General features: G+C 44.1%; 1 long non-coding RNA gene across 1 annotated transcript in view; it reads right to left on the reverse strand.

Moving 5' to 3' along the window:
• Window positions 1-17,648: 17,648 nt before the first annotated feature.
• Window positions 17,649-23,147, reverse strand: part of LOC135572211 (uncharacterized) — an 8,596-nt gene continuing 3,097 nt past the window's right edge. Inside the window, exons 3-4 of the long non-coding RNA XR_010464129.1 lie at window positions 22,930-23,054; window positions 17,649-18,309 (exon numbers count right to left, since the gene is read on the reverse strand). This is a non-coding gene — a long non-coding RNA (uncharacterized LOC135572211). The remainder of the gene's footprint in view (window positions 18,310-22,929; window positions 23,055-23,147) is intronic.

Below are 23,147 nucleotides of genomic sequence, written 5' to 3' on the forward strand. Positions count from 1 at the left end.
GGGACTGGGAAACTGGTCAGAATTGAAGGAATGATGGATTGCGCTAAATACAGGGAAAATATTGAGGGAAACCTGTTTCAGTCTTGAGACTGGGATGGAGCTTCACCTTCCAGCAGGACAATGACCCTAAGCATACTGCTAAAGCAACACTTGAGTGGTTTAAGGGGAAACATTTAAATGTCTTGGAATGGCCTAGTCAAAGCCCAGACCTCAATCCAATTTACAATCTGTGGTATGACTTAAAGATTGCTGTACACCAACGGAACCCATCCAACTTGAAGGAGCTGGAGCAGTCTTGCCTTGAAGAATGGACAAAAATCCCAGTGTCAAGATGTGCCAAGCTTATAGAGACATACCCCTAGAGATGTGCAGCTGTAAAATAGGAAAATTGCCAAGGGGGTGAATACTTTTGCAAGCCACTGTACCCCCCATATTGCCTTACATTATGTGCATGTCTTGTTGGTTGTGCAACAATGTGCAGCAACAATACATGTGTGGGTGCTCATGTGGCTACTTCAGCTCTCCATGCAGACCACTGGGTCTGCACACAGGCATGCAGGGTGTCTTCCTTCCTATCTATAATACATTGTGTTTTTGTATACTCCCTGTAGACCCAGACAGGATAGGGAGCCTGATGTTTATGCAGTTGCCATGGCAAGGGCTGTCCTTTGGAGAAGAGAAAGGGAGGTGTCGCACGATCCACATCATCCTTTCAGGGATATCAGACAAGCTTGGGTGTCAACCACAGAAATACCATCTCTCCTCTCTGTAGTTTACTGGGTGAGTGCGGTGGTGAGAGAGAAGCGAAGCGAAGAGAAGTCATGCGTCACATCATTCCAGAGAGAATTCATTTTTTTGCATTCATTATAGTGATAGCTGCTGAACTCACTGAAATACAAATACTCCCATTATTATGGAACTGGTCCCACTGTAACAAATGTGATATGAAATACGTATTTTTAGCTCCTTATTTGTTTGCATTTTGAAGGTCAAAATCTTCCCTGCTTTCATTACAGATTGTATTCCCTGCAAGACACCATGAATACAATGTATGCCAAAGAATAAACTTTCTCATACTGTACAGAGAGATCTTTGACGAAAATCTGCTCCAGAGCGCTCAGGACCTCACACTGGGGCGAAGTTTCACCTTCCAAGAGGACAACGACCCTAAGCACACTGCCAAGACAATGCAAGAGTGGCTTCAGGACAGGTCTCTGAATGTCCTTGAGTGTCCTGGCCAGAGCCCGGACTTGAACCCGATCAAATATCTCTGGAGAGACCTGAAAATAGCTGTGCAGCAACACTCCCCATCCAACCTGACAGAGCTTGAGAGGATCAGTAGAGAAGAATGGGAGAAACTCCCCAAATACAGGTGTGCCAAGTTTGTAGCGTCATATCCAAGAAGACTCGAGACTGTAATAGCTGCCAAAGTTGCTTCAATTAAGTACTGAGTAAAGGGTCTGAATACTTATGTAAATGCGCTAGTTTTTTTATTTGTAATACATTAGGGGAAAAAATGTTTAAATCAATTTTAGAATAAGGCTATAACGTAACAAAATGTGTTAAAGTCAAGGGATCTGAATACTCTCCGAAGGCACTGTATATTCTTAGACATTCAACAGTACTTTACAAGGTCGCTTTTATTAAAGGCCATGCAATTGGACTAATTATCAATTAACAGATGTAATGCTCTCTGGCTTAAATGAATCTGCAATACATATGGCAAGTGTTTATGTACACATGGGATTTTGACTGTTGCCAATAAAGAAAGAATTGAGTCTCCCACACTAAGTAATTTCCCTTAAAGGTCCAATGCATTAATCTTTACTGTCCTTTCAATAGTACAACAACATTTATTTTTGGATACGCACATGAAACCGATTAAAAACATTTTAAAAAGCTCTCAATAACATTCCCATTCCGCCAAAGGGTCTTGGCAAGAGTAGAATCAAATGTACACCTTGACATGTCGTGTTTGGTGTAGGCCCATAAAGTCAAGGGGTTGAAACTCTCCAAAGTATGCTCCTTAATTCGTGGTGCACATTTGGCACTGCCTCTCGGCTCTGTTTCTCTGCACATTTGTCTTCATCTCTGGCTGGCTGCTGAGTTGGGCCTGGCCACCAGCTCCTCTCTTCTTGTTTGATGATTAAATACATTTTGATTTGACGAACTAGCTGTGTTGTAAACTTCCTGTGCGGTTGCAACTAGTCAGGTCTGTGTTCGTTCTCCACCTCCGCTCCCCAAAGGCCTTCTGGGAACGGCTATATTATCCCTGCAAATTAGCCAGGTTAACCCCGCCTCTGCTCTGGCTCCACTCTTTTTTAACCCCTCATTTTTCACTGTGTCTAGACTCTGAACCTGGGGATCTGGTTGTCTCGGACACCCTGCTCCCCATCCCCCCGCCCAGGGAGATTCTTCTAGCTAGCCCCAGTGAATATTAAACAGCAGTGACTGCAGGAATGCTAGGCTGCTGAATTGGCAGCAGATGTTGTTGGAGTGGGTTAAGGGCAATTCCGCCACTTTTCAACCTCATATTCATTATCTCCAACAAAATATCAGTGTCTACACATATGAAAACTGTGCGTTTCTATTATCTGTGGTTAAAAAGATAAGAATAAATGTCCTAAAAATGCTTTTCTGTGATATCACAGGGTAGGATTACAAAACAAACAAAAAGTGATTTTCAAAACCTCCTGCTCCCCCCATCACTGTGAATGAATGTCATAGTGTTTGAAAACCACTGTTTTTAAATGTTTTAACTTTTGATGATGTCATCGGGTAGAACTTTATAACTTTGGCCTCCCGAGTGGCGCAGTGGTCTAAGGCACTGCATCGCATGCAGTGCTAGAGGTATTACTACAGAGACGGGTTCATTTCCCGGGCTGTGCCACAACCGGCTGTGGCCGTGAGTCCCATAGGACGGTGCACAATTGGCCCAGCGTCATCCAGGTTAGGGGAGGGTTTGGCCGATGGGGCATTACTCAACTCATCTCGCTCTAGCAACTCCTTGTGGCGGGCCAGGTGCCTGCAGGCTGGCCCCGGCTGCCAGTGACACATTGGTGCCGCTGGCTTCCGGGTTAATGGTAAGGAGCGCAGTTAGGTGGGTCATGTTTCAGAGGACGCATGACTCCACCTTGGCCTCTCCTGAGCCCGTTAGAGAGTTGCAGTGATGAGACAAGATTGAAAAGGTGGGTAAAATAAAAAATACAACTATTTTCATGCCGTTTTCACATATGTAGACCCTGGTATTGCGCTGGAGATAATGAAAATGAGGTTGAAAAGTGTTTTATCTTCAAATTGAGCTGTAAAACATGGCATAGCAGACTACTCTTCGGGTGGAATCTCCACGAAGTTGAGGGTGCGGCGATATGGCCCCAGTGACTTTGCTGAGGTTCACTGGTGGCTAAACACACCACCAGGTAAACACACCACCAGGTAAACACACCACCAGGTATTTAATGGTCACTAATGAGGAAACACATTTCGAAGGGAGAGACTCCTTAAAAGTCTGAATACAATGGGGATTGAGTCTACGTAGAGCACTTGCGCCTTGCCCTGCCCCCGTTGTAGGCGATGGAGGAAAAACAATTCAGAGATGAATTGGTGGATAACCTCCTTACAGGCATGGAGTAGTATCAATGTGCTCCATATGTTAACCCCCTTTATGTAAGACCTTTCATCCAGATAATCAAAGACAGGACGGTTTTGTCTGCACTGTTTGCATATTTTCGTCTCAGATGTCTTACATCAGGTAACTGGCAGTGCCATTTGGGACTAGATCGGCACCAACATGTATAATGTGATCACAAAACTACATGGGATTCAAGTCGAAACAAATGGAAAATACAAGCTACCTGCTTGGTCTGTCAATGCTGAGAGGAACCAGACCTAGGTGTCTGGGGCAAGATGAATGACTGGCGCTCCAAGAAAATGATTTCGTAGTTTGTTCCAAATGCTAAAAACCAGCCATACCTCCAGGCTATGGCTACCTAGCTACATAAACTGTGACATGTGTTATTTTTTGAGTTCAAGCCTAAATGATGATAGTCTGGACTTCTGGTGTTCTGGCTCCATGTCTTATGAGGCGGATGAAGAGGAATTGACAAATTACTGAAATAAAAGTAAATGAGTGTAAATCATAAAGATACTGTATGTTGAAACGGATCCTTAAAAACAATGAACCTCCTTCATTCCATCGGCATACAGGTAAACCACAGCAGCCTAAGCTTGGATATCCACTGCAAAGGCATGGTACAACGACAGTTAGGTCGAAAGTAAGACTCAACATGGGGTGCTCATTGTTCAACTCCAGTGAAGCCATGATTAGAGCTGGGCGATATGAACAAAAATCCATATCGCGATTAATTACCTGAATTGATGCACTAACAATAAATAGATCGACAACTTTATAACAATGTTTTACCAGTTTTTAAAAAATTATCCTTTAAACTAATAATACTTCTTTGATTGTTGTAGCCATCAATTTTCACATTAACAATCACCCATATTAGCAAACTTATTTCATTTCAAACTTCACATTTCTCTAGTATAGGCTACTTATCGTAATGAACGATATCAGCAAAATGCCTGCGATAGGTGATCGGTATGGAGGGTGTCGATCATTTTCGGATTATCATCCCAGCTCTAGCCATGATCCTTTCAGGCCATCTGCCAAGAGTCCAATAAGGATAATGGATAGATCTGTGTAAGCCCTGGACTAACAGTAAAGTCCCTATGTTGAAAACGATGCAAACACGCTGTAATGCAAATGAAAGCCACAGCAAATCCTGCCCATTTACAAGTGTTACCTTCTGAAGTTGATTAATTGAACACTTGAGGGAAAAAAAGGACAACTTTTTACCAGCTTGGATCAAGAGACTCTCTTAGCAGAGATGTTGGAAAATCAAGTGAAAAATATACAGAAATGCCACTTTTTATAAATAGATCAGAGGCAACATTATCATCACTAGGATCATTTCCATAGAAAATAAATGCTGTGTCTATAAAAGGTCCTACTATTAATGAGGAAGTAACCAGGGTCTCAAAACAGCAAAATACATAAGATTCAAACATGGAACACTAATGAGTGGTAGTGTAACATTCTCTCAGTTATACACACCAAATGGGGACTGAAGATACGAGGGGCCAAAAAACACAAGGGGTTGTAAGGGGGGCACATTCCCTTATCGTGACAATGCTGGAGTTATGGTATTTTCTTATGGACTCTGGGACTATGTGCTGTTAAGATGACCCCTATAAAGAGAGAGGGATGCCCACTTTGTTCTCCCCTGGGGCCTGCCAGTCGTGCCCCCCAGCGGAAAGGGGCCCCATCATTTATTATTGGTTCCACTCTTGTTAAGGAAATACTTTCTCAATAGCCCTCTGGGCTTGTATATTTGTACGGCCTTTATTTTCTTCCTTGATTCAACCCACCTTTTCTTCTATGTATTTGCTGTATAAACACCAGCTCAGTCCTCAGCTTCCACCCAGGGTTGAAAAACATTTTAAAAATGACTTTTCTTCCCATTGAAGACATTGTTTATTTGCCCTGGCGATCTGGTTGGGATAAGAGTATTTTGGGGGTACCTATGAGTAGGCGAGAGCTGAATTGAAGCATACAAGCTGACCTGGTTACCATTACATAACAGGCAGTGCAACATAACAGCCAATAAAACATCACAGGCAGTACAACAGAAAAGGCCGTACAACATGTTGTAATGCCTGTTACATTGTACTGCCCGTTATGTTCTGTTGTACTGCCTGTTCTGTTATAGAGCCTGTTATGTTGTAATGCCTCGTATGTTGTGTTTTACTGCCTGTTACGTTGTACTGAATATTATTTTACCGCCTGTAATGTTGTACTGCCTGTTATGTTATACTGCCTGTTATGTTGTACTGCCTGTTATGTTATGTTGTACTGCGTGTTATGTTATGTTGTGCTGCCTGTTCTGTTGCATTGCTTGTTCTGTTGTACTGCCAGTTATGCTCTGTTATACTGACTGTTATGTTGTGCATCCTGTTATGTTATGTTGTACTGCCTGTTATGTTGTACTGACAGTAATGTTGTACTGCCTGTTATGTTGTACGGCCTGTTATGTTGTACTGCCTGTTATGTTATGTTTTACTGCCTTTTATGTTATGTTGTACTGCCTGTTATGTTGTACTCCCTATTCTGTTTTACTGCCTGTTCTGTTGCACTGCTTGGTACGTTGTACTGCCTGTTATGTTATTTTGTTCTGCCTTTTATGCTCTGTTGTACTGCCTTGTATGTTGTACTGCCTGTTATGTTGTACTGCCTGTTATGTTATGTTGTACTGCCTGTTACATTGTACAGCCTGTTATATTCTGTTGTACTGCCTGTTATGTTGTGTTGTACTGCCTGTTACATTGTACAGCCTGTTATATTCTGTTGTACTGCCTGTTATGTTGTGTTGCACTGCCTATAACTGGGAATATGAGCTGTGTCGTGTCTTTGGCTATGCCGGATTAAGTGATATGATATGCTATTCTATAAAATAATTTCTCTGTAATTAATATTACCTGATTAGGCTAATCAGGTAAATGTAATTAACTAGAAAGTCGGGGCACCACGAAATAATGTTTATAGAGCTGTTATCTTCCGAATAAACTCTTAAAGACCTAGTAATATTTTACATCAATAGCAGTCAATATTTAATCGTCACCTTATTTAGTCTCATCTGAAAGTTGTAAATTCTTGGTTATCTTCACGAACCCTCGCTAACTGGTTGAATCAGCAATACAAAATTTGGTTTAATTATTTATTTACTAAATACCTAAATAATCACACAGAATTACATCTACACAGAATGGATCATGCATTGATTACAAATTATGTCATAAAGGAAAACGTCCTTTGCAGACGGAACAGATATGACAGCTAGTTACACAAAGAAGGGGGGTTGGGTTTTAGTGAAAGAGCGGGAAGACTGATGAGCAAAAAGGTTTTGTGTCTCTATCGAGACGTAGGCAGCTATGCTATCGTAAATACAGTATCTTATGTATTCTAAATAACCGCCCATTTGAAAAAGGAAAATGCAATAATTATTTACTCTGAGCTGCGCTTTGGTAGATTGGTCGTAGATAGGAGCATGGATCTCTAGTCCTCTGAAGAATGTCTAGTGGTGAACTTGGGCGTGGTAGAATGGATACTCTCTCCGTCCTCTCCTAGCCCACGTTTAGCGGGTGGAGAGGGTTTCACTTATTTAGTGAATAAGACTTCAAAGTTCATACCAATTTGCCATACTTTTAAGCTCATGCTATATTCTGGCTGGTATAGTCAAAATTCATCCTTTCGGCGTGTTGACCGCTATCTTCACGCTGAAATTCGATGCTAATTACGTTAGGTTATTACCTGAGCCCTTTTAATGTAGGACCGTCATCCTAACGTCCTCGGAACAGGAAGTTACATTTTCGTCAACGGGTTTATATAGTGGTGAAAGAAGAGCATGTTTCATGGTTTTACAACCCATGTTTGTTCACTTGGGCGGGGCCTCTGAGTGAGCAGAGTGGTGTTCTTCTGACAAACCGTTCTCTCATTATTAAGAAGCTAAAAATTACATTTAATCTTTTCACAAATAGTTTCATATTTCAACATTTAAATTGCACAACAATTCCAAGTGAATCTGATAACTAGAATGTGTAGATTTTCCAAGATACAGTTTATGTCGTCCTATCATCAGTAATCATGTCTCAGACCCCAACTGAACTGACATCATATTCATTAAGTCCCAACGTGTAACGCTCGTCTGAAGAAGAGGACCAAAGCGCAGCGTGGTACGTGTTCATGATAATTTATTCAAACTGAACACTGACACAAAATAACAAAGTGGATCAAAACAAAACAGTTCTGTCTGGTGCAGACACAAAACAGAAAACAACTATCCACAAAACACAGGTGGGAAAAAGCTGCCTAAGTATGATTCTCAATCAGAGACAACGATAGACAGCTGCCTCTGATTGAGAACCACACCTGGCCAAACACAAAGAAATAGAAAACATAGAAATAAAGAAACTAGAATGTCCACCCTAGTTACACCCTGGCCTAACCGCGCTTCGGTCTGCAGGTTGTATAACTTTTTCATTACATTTCATTATAGTACAACGGTCTGATTTGTCTAATCTTAGCAATTTCTTCTTAGCTAGCTACATAGTCGTCGTTGTATCAAAGATAATTGCGTAATTATCGTATTTCGTCGTCTCCTATCTGCCCAACACGTTCACCGTCTACCGTAGCACTGTAGTAACTATCACACTCAACTGAACGACTTGATTAGTGTAGTGTTAGCTAGCTACATAGTTGTCTTTGCTGTCTTCGTATCCAAGATAATTGTGTAGTTAGAGTGTGTAGTCTTAGAGTGATTATCTTAATTTACCGAGGTTAGCTAGCCAGCTATTTTGTCGTCCTTAACGTAGGAGACACTCCTAGCTAGCCAATAGCCAGCCAACGTCTACTGAATAGAACTTTCGCATTCCGGTCGCATTCCGCTTCGCTCCACAGGTAGTATCATATTTTCATTTCATTTCATTACAGTCCCAACGGTGTGATTTGTTTGATCGTAGCTAGCTACATAGCTAGCTACATAGCCGTCTTTGTTTCAAAGATAATTGTGTAGTCTAGAGCGATTTTCTAGGTTAGCTAGCCAGCTATTGTCGTTCTCCTAACGCAACGTAACGTAACCAACACTGCTAGCTAGCCAGCTAGCCCCCGAAAAGCAGCATTGTAGAAACTTCACACTCAACGGAACGACTTGATTAGGGTAGTGTCAACAACGCAGCTAGCCTACCTCAGCAGTAGTGTATCATTTTAATCATTTTAGTCAATTAGATTCTTGCTACGTAAGCTTAACTTTCTGAACATTCGAGACGTGTAGTCCACTTGCCATTCCAATCTCCTCTGCATTAGCGTAGCCTCTTCTCTAGCCTGTCAACTATGTGTCTGTCTATCCCTGTTCTCTCCTCTCTGCACAGACCATACAAACGCTCCACACCGCATGGCCGCGGCCACCCTAATCTGGTGGTCCCAGCGCGCACGACCCACGTGGAGTTCCAGGTCTCCGGTAGCCTCTGGAACTGCCGATCTGCGGCCAACAAGGCAGAGTTCATCTCAGCCTATGCCTCCCTCCAGTCCCTCGACTTCTTGGCTCTGACGGAAACATGGATCACCACAGACAACACCGCTACTCCTACTGCTCTCTCTTCGTCCGCCCACGTGCTCTCGCACACCCCGAGAGCTTCTGGTCAGCGGGGTGGTGGCACCGGGATCCTCATCTCTCCCAAGTGGTCATTCTCTCTTTCTCCCCTTACCCATCTGTCTATCGCCTCCTTTGAATTCCATGCTGTCACAGTTACCAGCCCTTTCAAGCTTAACATCCTTATCATTTATCGCCCTCCAGGTTCCCTCAGAGAGTTCATCAATGAGCTTGATGCCTTGATAAGCTCCTTTCCTGAGGACGGCTCACCTCTCACAGTTCTGGGCGACTTTAACCTCCCCACGTCTACCTTTGACTCATTCCTCTCTGCCTCCTTCTTTCCACTCCTCTCCTCTTTTGACCTCACCCTCTCACCTTCCCCCTACTCACAAGGCAGGCAATACGCTCGACCTCATCTTTACTAGATGCTGTTCCTCCACTAACCTCATTGCAACTCCCCTCCAAGTCTCCGACCACTACCTTGTATCCTTTTCCCTCTCGCTCTCATCCAACACTTCCCACACTGCCCCTACTCGGATGGTATCGCGCCGTCCCAACCTTCGCTCTCTCTCCCCCGCTACTCTCTCCTCTTCCATCCTATCATCTCTTCCCTCTGCTCAAACCTTCTCCAACCTATCTCCTGATTCTGCCTCCTCAACCCTCCTCTCCTCCCTTTCTGCATCCTTTGACTCTCTATGTCCCCTATCCTCCAGGCCGGCTCAGTCCTCCCCTCCCGCTCCGTGGCTCGACGACTCATTGCGAGCTCACAGAACAGGGCTCCGGGCAGCCGAGCGGAAATGGAGGAAAACTCGCCTCCCTGCGGACCTGGCATCCTTTCACTCCCTCCTCTCTACATTTTCCTCCTCTGTCTCTGCTGCTAAAGCCACTTTCTACCACTCTAAATTCCAAGCATCTGCCTCTAACCCTAGGAAGCTCTTTGCCACCTTCTCCTCCCTCTTGAATCCTCCCCCCTCCTCCCTCTCTGCAGATGACTTCGTCAACCATTTTGAAAAGAAGGTCGACGACATCCGATCCTCGTTTGCTAAGTCAAACGACACCGCTGGTTCTGCTCACACTGCCCTACCCTGTGCTCTGACCTCTTTCTCCCCTCTCTCTCCAGATGACATCTCGCGTCTTGCCCGCTTGACCCTATCCCCTCCTCTCTTCTCCAGACCATCTCCGGTGACCTTCTCCCTTACCTCACCTCGCTCATCAACTCATCCCTGACCGCTGGCTACGTCCCTCCCGTCTTCAAGAGAGCGAGAGTTGCACCCCTTCTGAAAAAACCTACACTCGATCCCTCCGATGTCAACAACTACAGACCAGTATCCCTTCTTTCTTTTCTCTCCAAAACTCTTGAACGTGCCGTCCTTGGCCAGCTCTCCCGCTATCTCTCTCAGAATGACCTTCTTGATCCAAATCAGTCAGGTTTCAAGACTAGTCATTCAACTGAGACTGCTCTTCTCTGTATCACGGAGGCGCTCCGCACTGCTAAAGCTAACTCTCTCTCCTCTGCTCTCATCCTTCTAGACCTATCGGCTGCCTTCGATACTGTGAACCATCAGATCCTCCTCTCCACCCTCTCCGAGTTGGGCATCTCCGGCGCGGCCCACGCTTGGATTGCGTCCTACCTGACAGGTCGCTCCTACCAGGTGGCGTGGCGAGAATCCGTCTCCTCACCACGTGCTCTCACCACTGGTGTCCCCCAGGGCTCTGTTCTAGGCCCTCTCCTATTCTCGCTATACACCAAGTCACTTGGCTCTGTCATAACCTCACATGGTCTCTCCTATCACTGCTATGCAGACGACACACACTTAATCTTCTCCTTTCCCCCTTCTGACGACCAGGTGGCGAATCGCATATCTGCATGTCTGGCAGACATATCAGTGTGGATGACGGATCATCACCTCAAGCTGAACCTCGGCAAGACGGAGCTGCTCTTCCTCCCGGGGAAGGCCTGCCCGTTCCATGATCTCGCCATCACGGTTGACAACTCCACTGTGTCCTCGTCCCAGAGCGCTAAGAACCTTGGCGTGATCCTGGACAACACCCTGTCGTTCTCTAATAACATCAAGGCGGTGGCCCGTTCCTGTAGGTTCATGCTCTACAACATCCGCAGAGTACGACCCTGCCTCACACAGGAAGCGGCGCAGGTCCTAATCCAGGCACTTGTCATCTCCCGTCTGGATTACTGCAACTCGCTGTTGGCTGGGCTCCCTGCCTGTGCCATTAAACCCCTACAACTCATCCAGAACGCCGCAGCCCGTCTGGTGTTCAACCTTCCCAAGTTCTCTCACGTCACCCCGCTCCTCCGCTCTCTCCACTGGCTTCCAGTTGAAGCTCGCATCCGCTACAAGACCATGGTGCTTGCCTACGGAGCTGTGAGGGGAACGGCACCTCAGTACCTCCAGGCTCTGATCAGGCCCTACACCCAAACAAGGGCACTGCGTTCATCCACCTCTGGCCTGCTCGCCTCCCTACCACTGAGGAAGTACAGTTCCCGCTCAGCCCAGTCAAAACTGTTCGCTGCTCTGGCCCCCAATGGTGGAACAAACTCCCTCACGACGCCAGGACAGCGGAGTCAATCACCACCTTCCGGAGACACCTGAAACCCCACCTCTTTAAGGAATACCTAGGATAGGATAAAGTAATCCTTCTCACCCCCCCTTAAAAGACCTAGATGCACTATTGTAAAGTGGCTGTTCCACTGGATGTCATAAGGTGAAAGCACCAATTTGTAAGTCGCTCTGGATAAGAGCGTCTGCTAAATGACTTAAATGTAAATGTAAATGTAAATGAAATGTAAATGTAGAGAATAAAAGCCTTTCTATGACCATGGCGTGACAGTACCAGGGTAGGTTCATTACTAATTGTATTCCGTTACAGTTACTACGTAGTTACCGCTCCAAAATTGGAATCAGTAACGTAACTTTTGGATTACCCAAACTCAGTAACGTAATTTGATTACATTCCGTTACTTTTAAATTACTTTCCCCTTAAGAGGCATTAGAAGAAGACAAAAATGTATGTTATCAATTGAACGACATCTATTACAGGATAAATCAATCTTAAAGTTTACATGACTGGCCATATATGAATGTTACATTTTACTGGTTGGTGATATAGGCTTCTTCTAACCCATCGCTTTCTACTACTTATAATAATAGGATTAAATTATATCTTTACATTAAAAACCGAATTCCAGTAATTCCAATAAATGTTATGCCCCTTGATCTTCAAGAATAGAACTTGGAAATATAGATTAGCCAAATTGTTTAACCCTGAGAATGACTGCAAAATTAAGAACTTATTAGCCAGCCCTACTCTGTTGTTTATGATTTTGTTGTCATAGAGGACAGATTGAGCTCACTGATTTGAGTTGAAAAATAAATACTGTGCTCATGGAATGGCATGCTTTGAGCACTACTGAAATATGCTACTCAAATCAAATCACGAGCCCCAAACAAACAATACAGTTAGATTAACGGATAAGAATAACAGATCAAATTAGCAAGTAATTAAAGAGTAGCAGTGAAATAACAATAGCAAGACTATATACAGGGAGGTACCGATACAGAGTCAATGTGTGGGGGCACCGGTTAGCGGTCCGAGACCGAGCAGTTGCCATACCAGACAGTGATGCAACCAGTCAGGATGCTCTCGATGGTGCAGCTGTAGAACCTTTTGAGGATCTGAGGACCAATGCCAAATCTTTTCAGTCTCCTGAGGGGGAATAGGTTTTGTCATGCCCTCTTCATGACTGTCTAGGTGTGCTTGGACCATGTTAATTTGTTGGTGATGTGGACACCAAGGAACTTGAAGCTCTCAACCTGCTCCACTGCAGCCCCGTCGATGACAATTGGGGCGCGCACGGCCCTCTTTTTCCTGTAGTCCACAATCATCTCCTTCGTCTTGATCACGTTGAGGGAGAGGTTGTTGTCCTGGCACCACACGGCCTGGTCTCTGAACGCCTCCCTATAGGCTGTCTCGGCATGGCTACAACAGCATTCTGCAGCAATACGCCATCCCATCTGGTTTGTGCTTAGTGGGACTATCATTTGTTTTTCAACAGGACCATGCCCAACACACCTCCAGGCTGTATAAGGGCTATTTGACAAAGAAGGAGAGTGATGGAATGCTGCATCAGATGACCTGGCATCAACCAAATTGAGATGGTTTGGGATGAGTTGGACCGCAGAGTGAAGGAAAAGCCACCAACATGTGCTCAGCGTGTGGGAACTCCTTAAAGACTGTTGGAAAAGCATTCCAGGTGAAGCTGGTTGAGAGAATGCCAAGAGTGTGCAAAGCTGTTAAGGCAAAGGGTGGCTACTTTGAAGAATTTAAAATATTTTTTGATTTGTTAACACCTTTTTGGTTATTTGGTTTTATTTCCTGCAGTGTCTATTAATTGTCCAAATGCACGGCTGCTATATTGCTATAGAATTGTCACAAAAGCCGTAGTATACATAATTCCCAAACTTTCTAAGAATTTATGAAAATGTGAAAATGAACATATCTACATGGTCAATGTCAGAAAATGCCACTTTTAAAAGGGGCATATTCTTCCTGGGGATGTATATGAACAGATTCTAATAAGACTTCATGATGCCAAAATGCTGTCACACACAAGTTATTTTCAAAGAGATGGCTAACAACAACAAGCATGCTGCAATAAAAAACACAGTTCCACTAACCAGATTATTTTCATTTGAAATTGAACTTCTTGTGTAAAGTTATTATTGAAAAGGCAGCAGCTAACAAGTTAGCAACAACATCTTCGATAACACCTGCTACAAACTAGCCCACAACAAAAGCTAGGTAGCTAGAACGTGGGAATACTACTGCTTGCTATTGAGCAGTTACCTGTTGGTTTTCAAGAAGGCAGAAGTTTCCATAAAGAGCAGGCAGTACAACATACATAACAGGCAGTACAATATAACAGGCAGTACATGACCAGTGAGATACAATGAACTCTGTTTACCAAAGAAAATAGCATTGCTAAACCGCTAACATGCTAAGCTGCATAGCTAGGGAATGCTAAAAACAACAACATAGGATTAGCAGCTCAACATGAATGAACATGAAATTGAGTTTGTGTACAAAAGTAACATTCTAAACCAACAGAATTCCAACTCAATTCAAGAATAAAAATGCCAAGGATTCTTTGTTAAAAATGTGTGTGTGAACAGAAAAAGCAGAAAAATCCATGTCCATGCTATCTGGGATCATTGGGACATCCATACCCCATTGAAATTAAAATGTTAAGTGGTTAAGAAAAGGGTTCATGTAGGGATAGGTAAGGTTAGGGTAGGGAGATCGCAAGGATTCGGAATAGCACTGAACTGTTAACAAGGCCACACTTCATATTAACTCCTCCTACACATTTACTGGATTGGTTGAACAATGCAGAAGAGATTCTCCCCCGACAGTTTTTCTTCTTCTCGTCAAGACCAGTATGTGGGGAATCTAGTTTCAGACCAGTATGTAGGGGATCTAGTTCCAGACCAGTATGTAGGGGATCTAGTTCCAGACCAGTATGTAGGGGATCTAGTTTCAGGAGTTTCTTTTACTCCTGCTATGTTGGGTTATATTATTTATGCAAGCTCTGCTAAATTCAAAAGACAGATAACGATTTGCATTGAAGTTAGAAATAATACACCAGCATAGTGATAATTAATAATACATTTGGTACTACAGAAATTAAATCATTGAGACAGAAAATGACCCCTAAAGTGACCAGATTGACCCAGTCCACTAAAGAGAATTTCTGCTGAATCAAAATAACATTGTCCCCTGTGAAAGTCATCAGTGACTCTGGTCTGGTAGAGCTAATAAACGCTTGTTCTTAGTGTACCCTGCTGAAGCCAATTTGATTGGAATAAGAATGGAATTAATAAAAATCTTGCCAAGCTGTCTTGTATTTGGAAAATGTTAAACATTTTGTGTTTGCGTGTATTATATTCCTACTGTGTAAGAATTACTTCCCAACATTTTCCCTCAAAAGACAGAATTTGTGAGAAGAATAAAGGGAGAGGCCCTACAGTCCATCTCTTGTAGCACATATTCTGACATCGGAGTTTCTCTTCTTCCACTCCTTTTCAACACATGTACAGAAAGAAGGTTCAGAGGTCAACCATCAGGACCTAGCATTCCCATGTGGTAGAGGAGATAGGTGGTTGGCTGTCACACGGGGATGGTAGGGGGCTTGTTGGGAGGGTATAAGTCTTATAGGTCCAGTCCTCGGAGGCAGAGGACATGATTGAGCACTGCAGTCTTGAGAAAATAAAGGCCCCTCAGACCCTGGGGCCGGCTTCCTCCCTGCTCGCCATGTTTCACGTCCACACAATTAAACAAGTCATCCTGGCCGTTGCAGCCTTCTCCTACACCTTCTCCTTGTGTGTGTGTGTGTGTGTGAGTGTCATGCAGAGAACCATCCCATTTGTTTATCCATACCAGAGGTAGAGCAGCGTTGGTGGGTCAGTAATCCGACTCTGTTGTCATATCATGTGCAATAGGTGGGCACTGAGGAGAGTGGATGTCAATTTCTGTTAGCTTCCTCTCCAACTAAATGCCTGCTTTTCCTCTCAAGTAGCAGTTCCTAAAATAACCCAGCCAGTCCCAACACTACAAGTGTGTGTATTTGGTCATGAGATTAATATGAATTGCATGATAGGGCAGGAGATCAGGACTTAGTGTAATGGCATAACATGAACAATGTCAACATGAACCATTGGGATTTGGAAAGGGCTCCCTATCTCATGTGTGACCATGTGTGTGTTTAAATTCAACAGGAGATCACTGGCTGTGGCTAATCTTATCCATTATTAGCTGCGTTTTTTATCTTTATGGCCGAGCTAACAAGCCTCCGATACCATTAATAGCAAAGAAAGTTCACATGTGAGGTTAAGCATGAAGACAAATGGGACAAGGATCACAGGGCATAACTCTTGCTCTGTTAAATGTAGTTATGATGGCGAGGAGAGGCACTTAAGAGGGGGAAATGACACACACCGAACACACTCACATTCCACAGACACTGTTGACACTGTGTTCACGGAGAGTGAAAAAGAAAGGAAGGTGATGTCAAGCAACATTTATTTTTATTGTTATGGTTTAAACTTGACTAAGTTCCTCCAGGTTATGGGCAGAGAATGAGAAAATAAGTCAGGGACTGCACACAAGCTCCCTGCTGTAGTCCACCAGGTACATAGGAGCTGCAGAATGTCAACTTCACCAACCATTTGCAAAGCTAATATACCAGTATACATGAACGGTGTGACTGACTTGTGACTGCCAGTTCTGTGTAAAACCCACAACCGTAAAGCAAATGAAAGGTGACCTGCCATGACCAGTTAAGGCTATCTTATTGGATATTAAGAGCTGTCCAACGACTTGTGAACAGTGAAAGGTCAGGGGTTAACAGCGTGTAATGAGCTCGTGTTGGAGTGAGGGGTGATGGGCATTGGGAGGTAAATGATTCTACAGAGCAGCCACACACTGAGGTGGTCTAGAGAGTGTGTGTGTGTGTGTCTCATATCAGTGAGTTACCTCCAGACACTGTAGCCACAACAGATAGAGACCACTTAGGGACATTTCAAAGTCTCTTCACAGACACTGAAGAGACTCCCCCAATGTTAGACAATTCCATCTTTCTAATAGGACAGGGGTCACCTGCCAGTGACCTGTTATCAATGGCCTGGCTCGCCCTCCAGAAGTTGTTAATCTGTCACGATACGTTTACATCTGCTTAAATGGTTGTGTGGAGGTTACCTTCATGGGATCTCTAATGGATGATTTGGGTCTGTTGTGTTTTGGCGTCACGTCAAATCCATATGGGGGATATCAATCGCCGAAAGCCGGTTGTTTGGCCTGGTCTGGATCGGTTCCTCTCACAGGTAGCACATTCTCCTCTTCCACCAAACTCCTGGGAATAGAAGAGAGGAATGGGAAGAGGAAAAGGAAGACAACTGTAAGATGGTCTGCTGAATACATACACAGTACAGTGTTCTACACTTCAGACCTGACATGGCTAGCCTCCATAGAAACATGGCTAGCCTCTATTGAAACATGGCTAGCCTCTATTGAAACATGGCTAGCCTCTATTGAAACATGGCTAGCCTCTATTGAAACATGTATAGCCTCCATAGAAACATGTCTAGCCTCTATTGAAACATGGCTAGCCTCTATTGAAACATGTCTAGCCTCCATAGAAACATGTCTAGCCTCTATTGAAACATGTCTAGCCTCTATAGAAACATGTCTAGCCTCCATAGAAACATGTCTAGCCTCCATAGAAACATGTCTAGCCTCCATAGAAACATAGAAACATGTCTAGCCTCCATAGAAACATGTCTAGCCTCTATAGAAACCAGTGGCGGTCAGTGCTGTTTATGATGAGAGAAGATTATTATTTATTTGTTTCATGAGCATGGCCTTATTTCTATTACAGCATATTATATGGCTGTCATTCATATTCCATTCACCCAGTTCAAAGTAACATCGATAGGTTTAGGCTACTACATGATACTCAAATTTTCCCTACATCCATCATGGGGTTGCTACAACCTAGCCTATGAATGAAAGTTGACAACATAGGTGCATATCAATCAATCAATCCAATTTAATTATAAAGCCCTTCTTACATCAACTGATGCAACAAAGTGTTGTACAGAAAACCCCAAACAGCAAGCAATGCAGGTGTAGAAGCATGGTGGCTAGGAAAAATTCCCTAGAAAGGCCAGAACCTAGGAAGAAACCGAGAGAGGAACCAGGCTATGAGGGGTTGCCAGTCCTCTTCTGGCTGTGCCAGGTGGAGATTATAACAGAATATGGCCAAGATGTTAAAATGTTCATAGATGACCAGCAGGGTCAAATAATAATAATCACAGTAAATGTCGAGGGTGCAACAGGTCAGCACCTCAGAAGTAAATGTCAGTTGGCTTTTCATAGCCAATAATTCAGAGTATCTCTACCACTCCTGCTGTCTCTAGAGAGCTGAAAACAGCAGGTCCGGGACAGGCAGCACATCCGGTGAACAGGTCAGGGTTCCATAGCCGCAGGCAGAACAGTTGAAACTGGAGCAGCAGCACGGCCAGGTGGACTGTGAACAGAAAGGAGTCATTATGCCAGGTAGTCCTGAGGCATGGTCCTAGGGCTCAGGTCCTCTGAGAGAGAGAAAGAAAGAAAGACAGAAAGAGAGAGAGAGAGAGAGAGAGAGAGAGAGAAAAAGAGAGAGCATACTTATATTCACACAGGACACCAGATAAGACAGGAGAAATACTCCAGATATAGCAGACTGACTCTAGCCCCCCGACACAAACTACAGCAGCATAAATACTGGAGGGTGAGACAGGAGGGGTCGGGAGATATTGTGGCCCCGACCGACGATACGCCCGGACAGGGCCAAACAGGCAGGATATAACCCCACCCACTTTGCCAAGCACAGCCCCCCACACCACTAGAGGGATATCTTCAACCACCAACTTACCATCCTGAGACAAGGCCGAGTATAGCCCACAAAGATCACGGCACAACCCAAGGAGGGGGCGCCAACCCGGACAGGAAGATCCCGTCAGTGACTCAACCCACTCAAGTGACACACCCCTCCCAGGGATAGCATGGTTGAGCACCAGTAAGCCAGTGTCTCAGCCCCTGTAATAGGGTTAGAGGCAGAGAATCCCAGTGGAGAAAGGGGAACCGGCCAGGCAGAGACAGGAAGGGTGGTTCGTTGCTCCAGTGCTTTTTCGTTCGCCTTCAAACTCCTGGGCCAGACTACACTCAATCATAGACCTACTGAAGAGATGAGTCTTCAATAAATACTTAAAGATTGAGACAGAGTCTTTGTCTCTCACATGGATAGACATCCATTTTTATGGAATTGTCTCTCTATAGGGGAAAGCCCTGCCTCCAGCTGTTTGCTTAGAAATTCTAAGGACAGTAAGGAGGCCTGCGTCTTGTGACCGTATGTATAGGTATGTGCGGTAGGACCAAATCAATAAGATACGTAGGAGCAAGCCCATGTAATGCTTTCTAGGTTAGCAGTAAAACCTTGAAATCAGCCCTAGCCTTAACAGGAAGCCAGTGTAGAGAGGTGAGCACTGGAGTAATATGATCACATTTTTTGGTTCTAGTCACGATTCTAGCAGCCGTGTTTAGCACTAACTGAGTTTATTTAGTGCTTTATCCAGGTAGCCGGAAAGTAGAGCATTGTAGTAGTCTAACCTAGAAGTGACAAAAGCATGGATTAATTTTTCTGCATCATTGTTGGACAGAAAGTTTCAGATTTTTGCAATGTTACGTAGATGGAAAAAAGCTGTCCTTGAAACAGTCTGGATATGTTCATCAAAAGAGAGATCAGGGTCCAGAGTAACGCAGATGTCCTTCACGGTTTTATTTGAGATGACTGATTAATTGTCTGATCCAACAGAAGATATCTCTGTTTCTTGGGACCTAGAACAAGCATCTCTGTTTTGTCCGAGTTTAAAAGTAGAACCTTTGCCGCCATCCACTTCCTTATGTCTGAAACACAGGCTTCCAGTTAGGGCACTTTTGGGGCTTCACCATGTTTCATCGAAATGTACAGCTGTGTGTCATCCGCATAGCAGTGAAAGTTAACATTATGTTTCCGAATGACATCACCAAGAGGTAAAATATATAGTGAAAACAATAGTGGTCCTGAAACGGAGCCTTGTGGAATACCGAAGTTTACAGTTGATTTGTCAGAGGACAAACCATCCACAGAGACAAACTGATATCTTTCCGACAGATAAGATCTAAACCAGGCCAGAACTTGTCCGTGTAGACCAATTTGGGTTTCCAATCTCTCCAAAAGAATGTGGTGATAGATGGTATCAAAAGAAGCACTAAGGTCTATTAGCATGAGGACAGATGCAGAGCCTCAGTCTGACGCCATTAAAAGGTCATTTACCACCTTCACAAGTGCAATCTCAGTGCTATGATGGGGTCTAAAACCAGACTGAAGCGTCGAGAGACAAATTTGAGGTGACAGACAGTAACACATGGACAGACAGTGACACATTCCTGCATCTAGCTTATCATTAGTCCAACGGTTCAGGTATTTTTATCCCTGTTTCGGTTGCTTCCGTTTAAGAAAAGTATTTCAACAGAATGTGTGGAATTAATACACCCTTGATCACATGTAAACACCATGTTGTATTCCTTCTCGCCTCTATGCACTCTCCTCCTCTCAACTTTTCCCCTCGTTTGTGGACTTCAATGCACAGCAGATCAGTTGCATGTGACCGGGCAAAAAAAAAAGACAAACCATGTCATAAACGCTACACACAGCCTACATCGTTGTCACCATATTAGCTAAAGTAACGTCCTAGTCAACATAGCTAACAGAACTAATGTGTTAGTAAACCTGCTACAATCATGCAGTAACATTACAGTGTTAAGTCAGTAAGAAGTTACACCGGTGGCAATAAATTAATAAAACCAGAAGCTTACCTCGACTTGGAAGAGTTCCAGTGATGTGTTGGAAAGTCATAGCCAGCTAGCTAACATAGCATCCACCACTTTCACAGAAAGCATCTGCACACTATCCTGCAATGACGTGCATAGCTTCTCTAACTCGTCGATCCTACCAGCGTTGAATTCAGAAGCTTTCTCAAGGTCCACAATACTCTGGCCATGAGAAGCGACCGTTCGAATGATGCTCTCGATTTTGGTGTCCAGCTCAGCAATAGTGGCCTTAAGATCCTCAGCTATAGCAACACGTAGCTCCCCCAAAACCTGGGTAAGTTCTGTAAGTGTCACGTTGTTGCATGTGCCTCCCGCCATGTCTGTCTCGTTGTTTAGTGGGGAGTAGGCCTCCGCTGTGGATTTATTGTCCTTTGGTCGCTTATTACTCGGCATTTTCATATAAAAAGTTACAATCTTGTATTAGAAAGAATCGTTTGTTGTAAAAAGTGCCATAAAGTAGGTTAAATTAGATTATTTCGCAAAAAAAGTTGTAGGAGCCTCTCATGCACAGCCGTTCACTCCAACATGCTAGCTCCGCCCGCTCGGTGTACATTTAACAGGTGTCATTAGACTCTATACATTTTACAGGTGACACTAGTGTCATTAGACTCTATACATTTTACAGGTGACACTAGTGTCATTAGACTCTATACATTTTACAGGTGACACTAGTGTCATTAGACTCTATACATTTTACAGGTGACACTAGTGTCATTAGACTCTATACATTTTACAGGTGACACTAGTGTCATTAGACTCTATACATTTTACAGGTGACACTAGTGTCATTAGACTCTATACATTTTACAGGTGACACTAGTGTCATTAGACTCTATACATTTTACAGGTGACACTAGTGTCATTAGACTCTATACATTTTACAGGTGACACTAGTGTCATTAGACTCTATACATTTTACAGGTGACACTAGTGTCATTAGACTCTATACATTTTACAGGTGACACTAGTGTCATTAGACTCTATACATTTTACAGGTGACACTAGTGTCATTAGACTCTATACATTTTACAGGTGGCACTAGTGTCATTAGACTCTATACATTTTACAGGTGGCACTAGTGTCCTGCAGCACGGAGAGAAGAAAACATCTCAGATTTTCATTTCTTATTCATGGTTTTAATCATGGATGACAAAACAGCCCTGTAAAAAAGTTAGGCAACTTGGCCCCCAGACTGTCTGCCTGCGCCTTGACTACATTTTTGTGTGTGCGTGTGTGTTAATGAAAATGTGTGTGTGTGCGTCTTGAGTCTGTGTGTGTGTATGTCTTTGGAACAGTCTGTTGGGGGACCAGTATTTAAAGAAGGCTACATTGGTAAGGCTGACTATGTTACAGGGCTGCTGACATTAACAGGCTGGATAATAAAGTGGCTTAACAATTGTCCCAACAGTGTGAGGTCCCCCTGTCCATTCTAATGAGGCATTGTGTAAGGCTGCCTCTTCCTGTGCCACGAGGATGTGTTCAGAGCAGCAGGGGGGTGAGCGAAGGGTTGTCCAAAGGTAGGGGTCAGGAAGGGCAAAGTGCATCCTTCTACATACCAGGATGCCAGATGGTTGAGCGAGCGAGCAGGCAGGCAGGCAGGCAGGCAGACAGACAGACAGACAGACACAGAGACGGACACAGAGACGGACACAGACAGGGACACAGACAGGGACACAGACAGGGACACAGAGACGGACACAGACAGGGACACAGACAGGGACACAGACAGGGACACAGAGACAGACACAGACAGGGACACAGACACAGAGACGGACACAGAGAGGGACACAGAGACGGACACGTCGTAGGGCCTGTTTCCTGTGACCCCGGATGACCTTGGATGTCAGGCCTTTGTCCTCAGGAATGTCTTAATATGGATTTTATGGATATGGGGATTCCCAGGTGACATTCTGCCACCCATACTACTCACACGTTCACAATGTAGGGCTACACAAATATTGTGAAGAAAATGTAAAATATTAGGTCAACATCATGTCATCTGAAGATGCTATTGTCATTGTAAAACTACTATATTAAGGTTAGTCATGGTCTTTCCAAGTGTGCTTTTTCATGTGTTTTGGGTACTTCAGTTTCCTTCCTGAACAAGCCCATAAGTAAATGATGCAGGACCTCTCCATCTTTTTCACTACTACAGAGGCCTTGATGATCACACTGTACGTTATCTTTTGTTGTGCATGGGGCCCTGTCAGTGAAACACATCAGTGAAAGGTCTCACCTGTAGGCAGCGATCTCGATGTCCGGGGCGATCGTCTGACCCAGCAGCCCCTCGTACTCCCCACACTGCTCCCTCATCTGGACCGGCAGGCCATGCTACTGCTCCTGCCTCTCCTCAATACGACACTGAGAAGAAACAGACAGATAAAGGGCCATGTTCTAATAACCACACTACCACGTATTATAAAGCCATGTACACTATCTATGTATTTTACTCAT

The sequence above is a fragment of the Oncorhynchus nerka genome, linkage group LG6 (genome assembly GCF_034236695.1).
Source record: "Oncorhynchus nerka isolate Pitt River linkage group LG6, Oner_Uvic_2.0, whole genome shotgun sequence".
NCBI lineage: Eukaryota > Metazoa > Chordata > Actinopteri > Salmoniformes > Salmonidae > Oncorhynchus > Oncorhynchus nerka.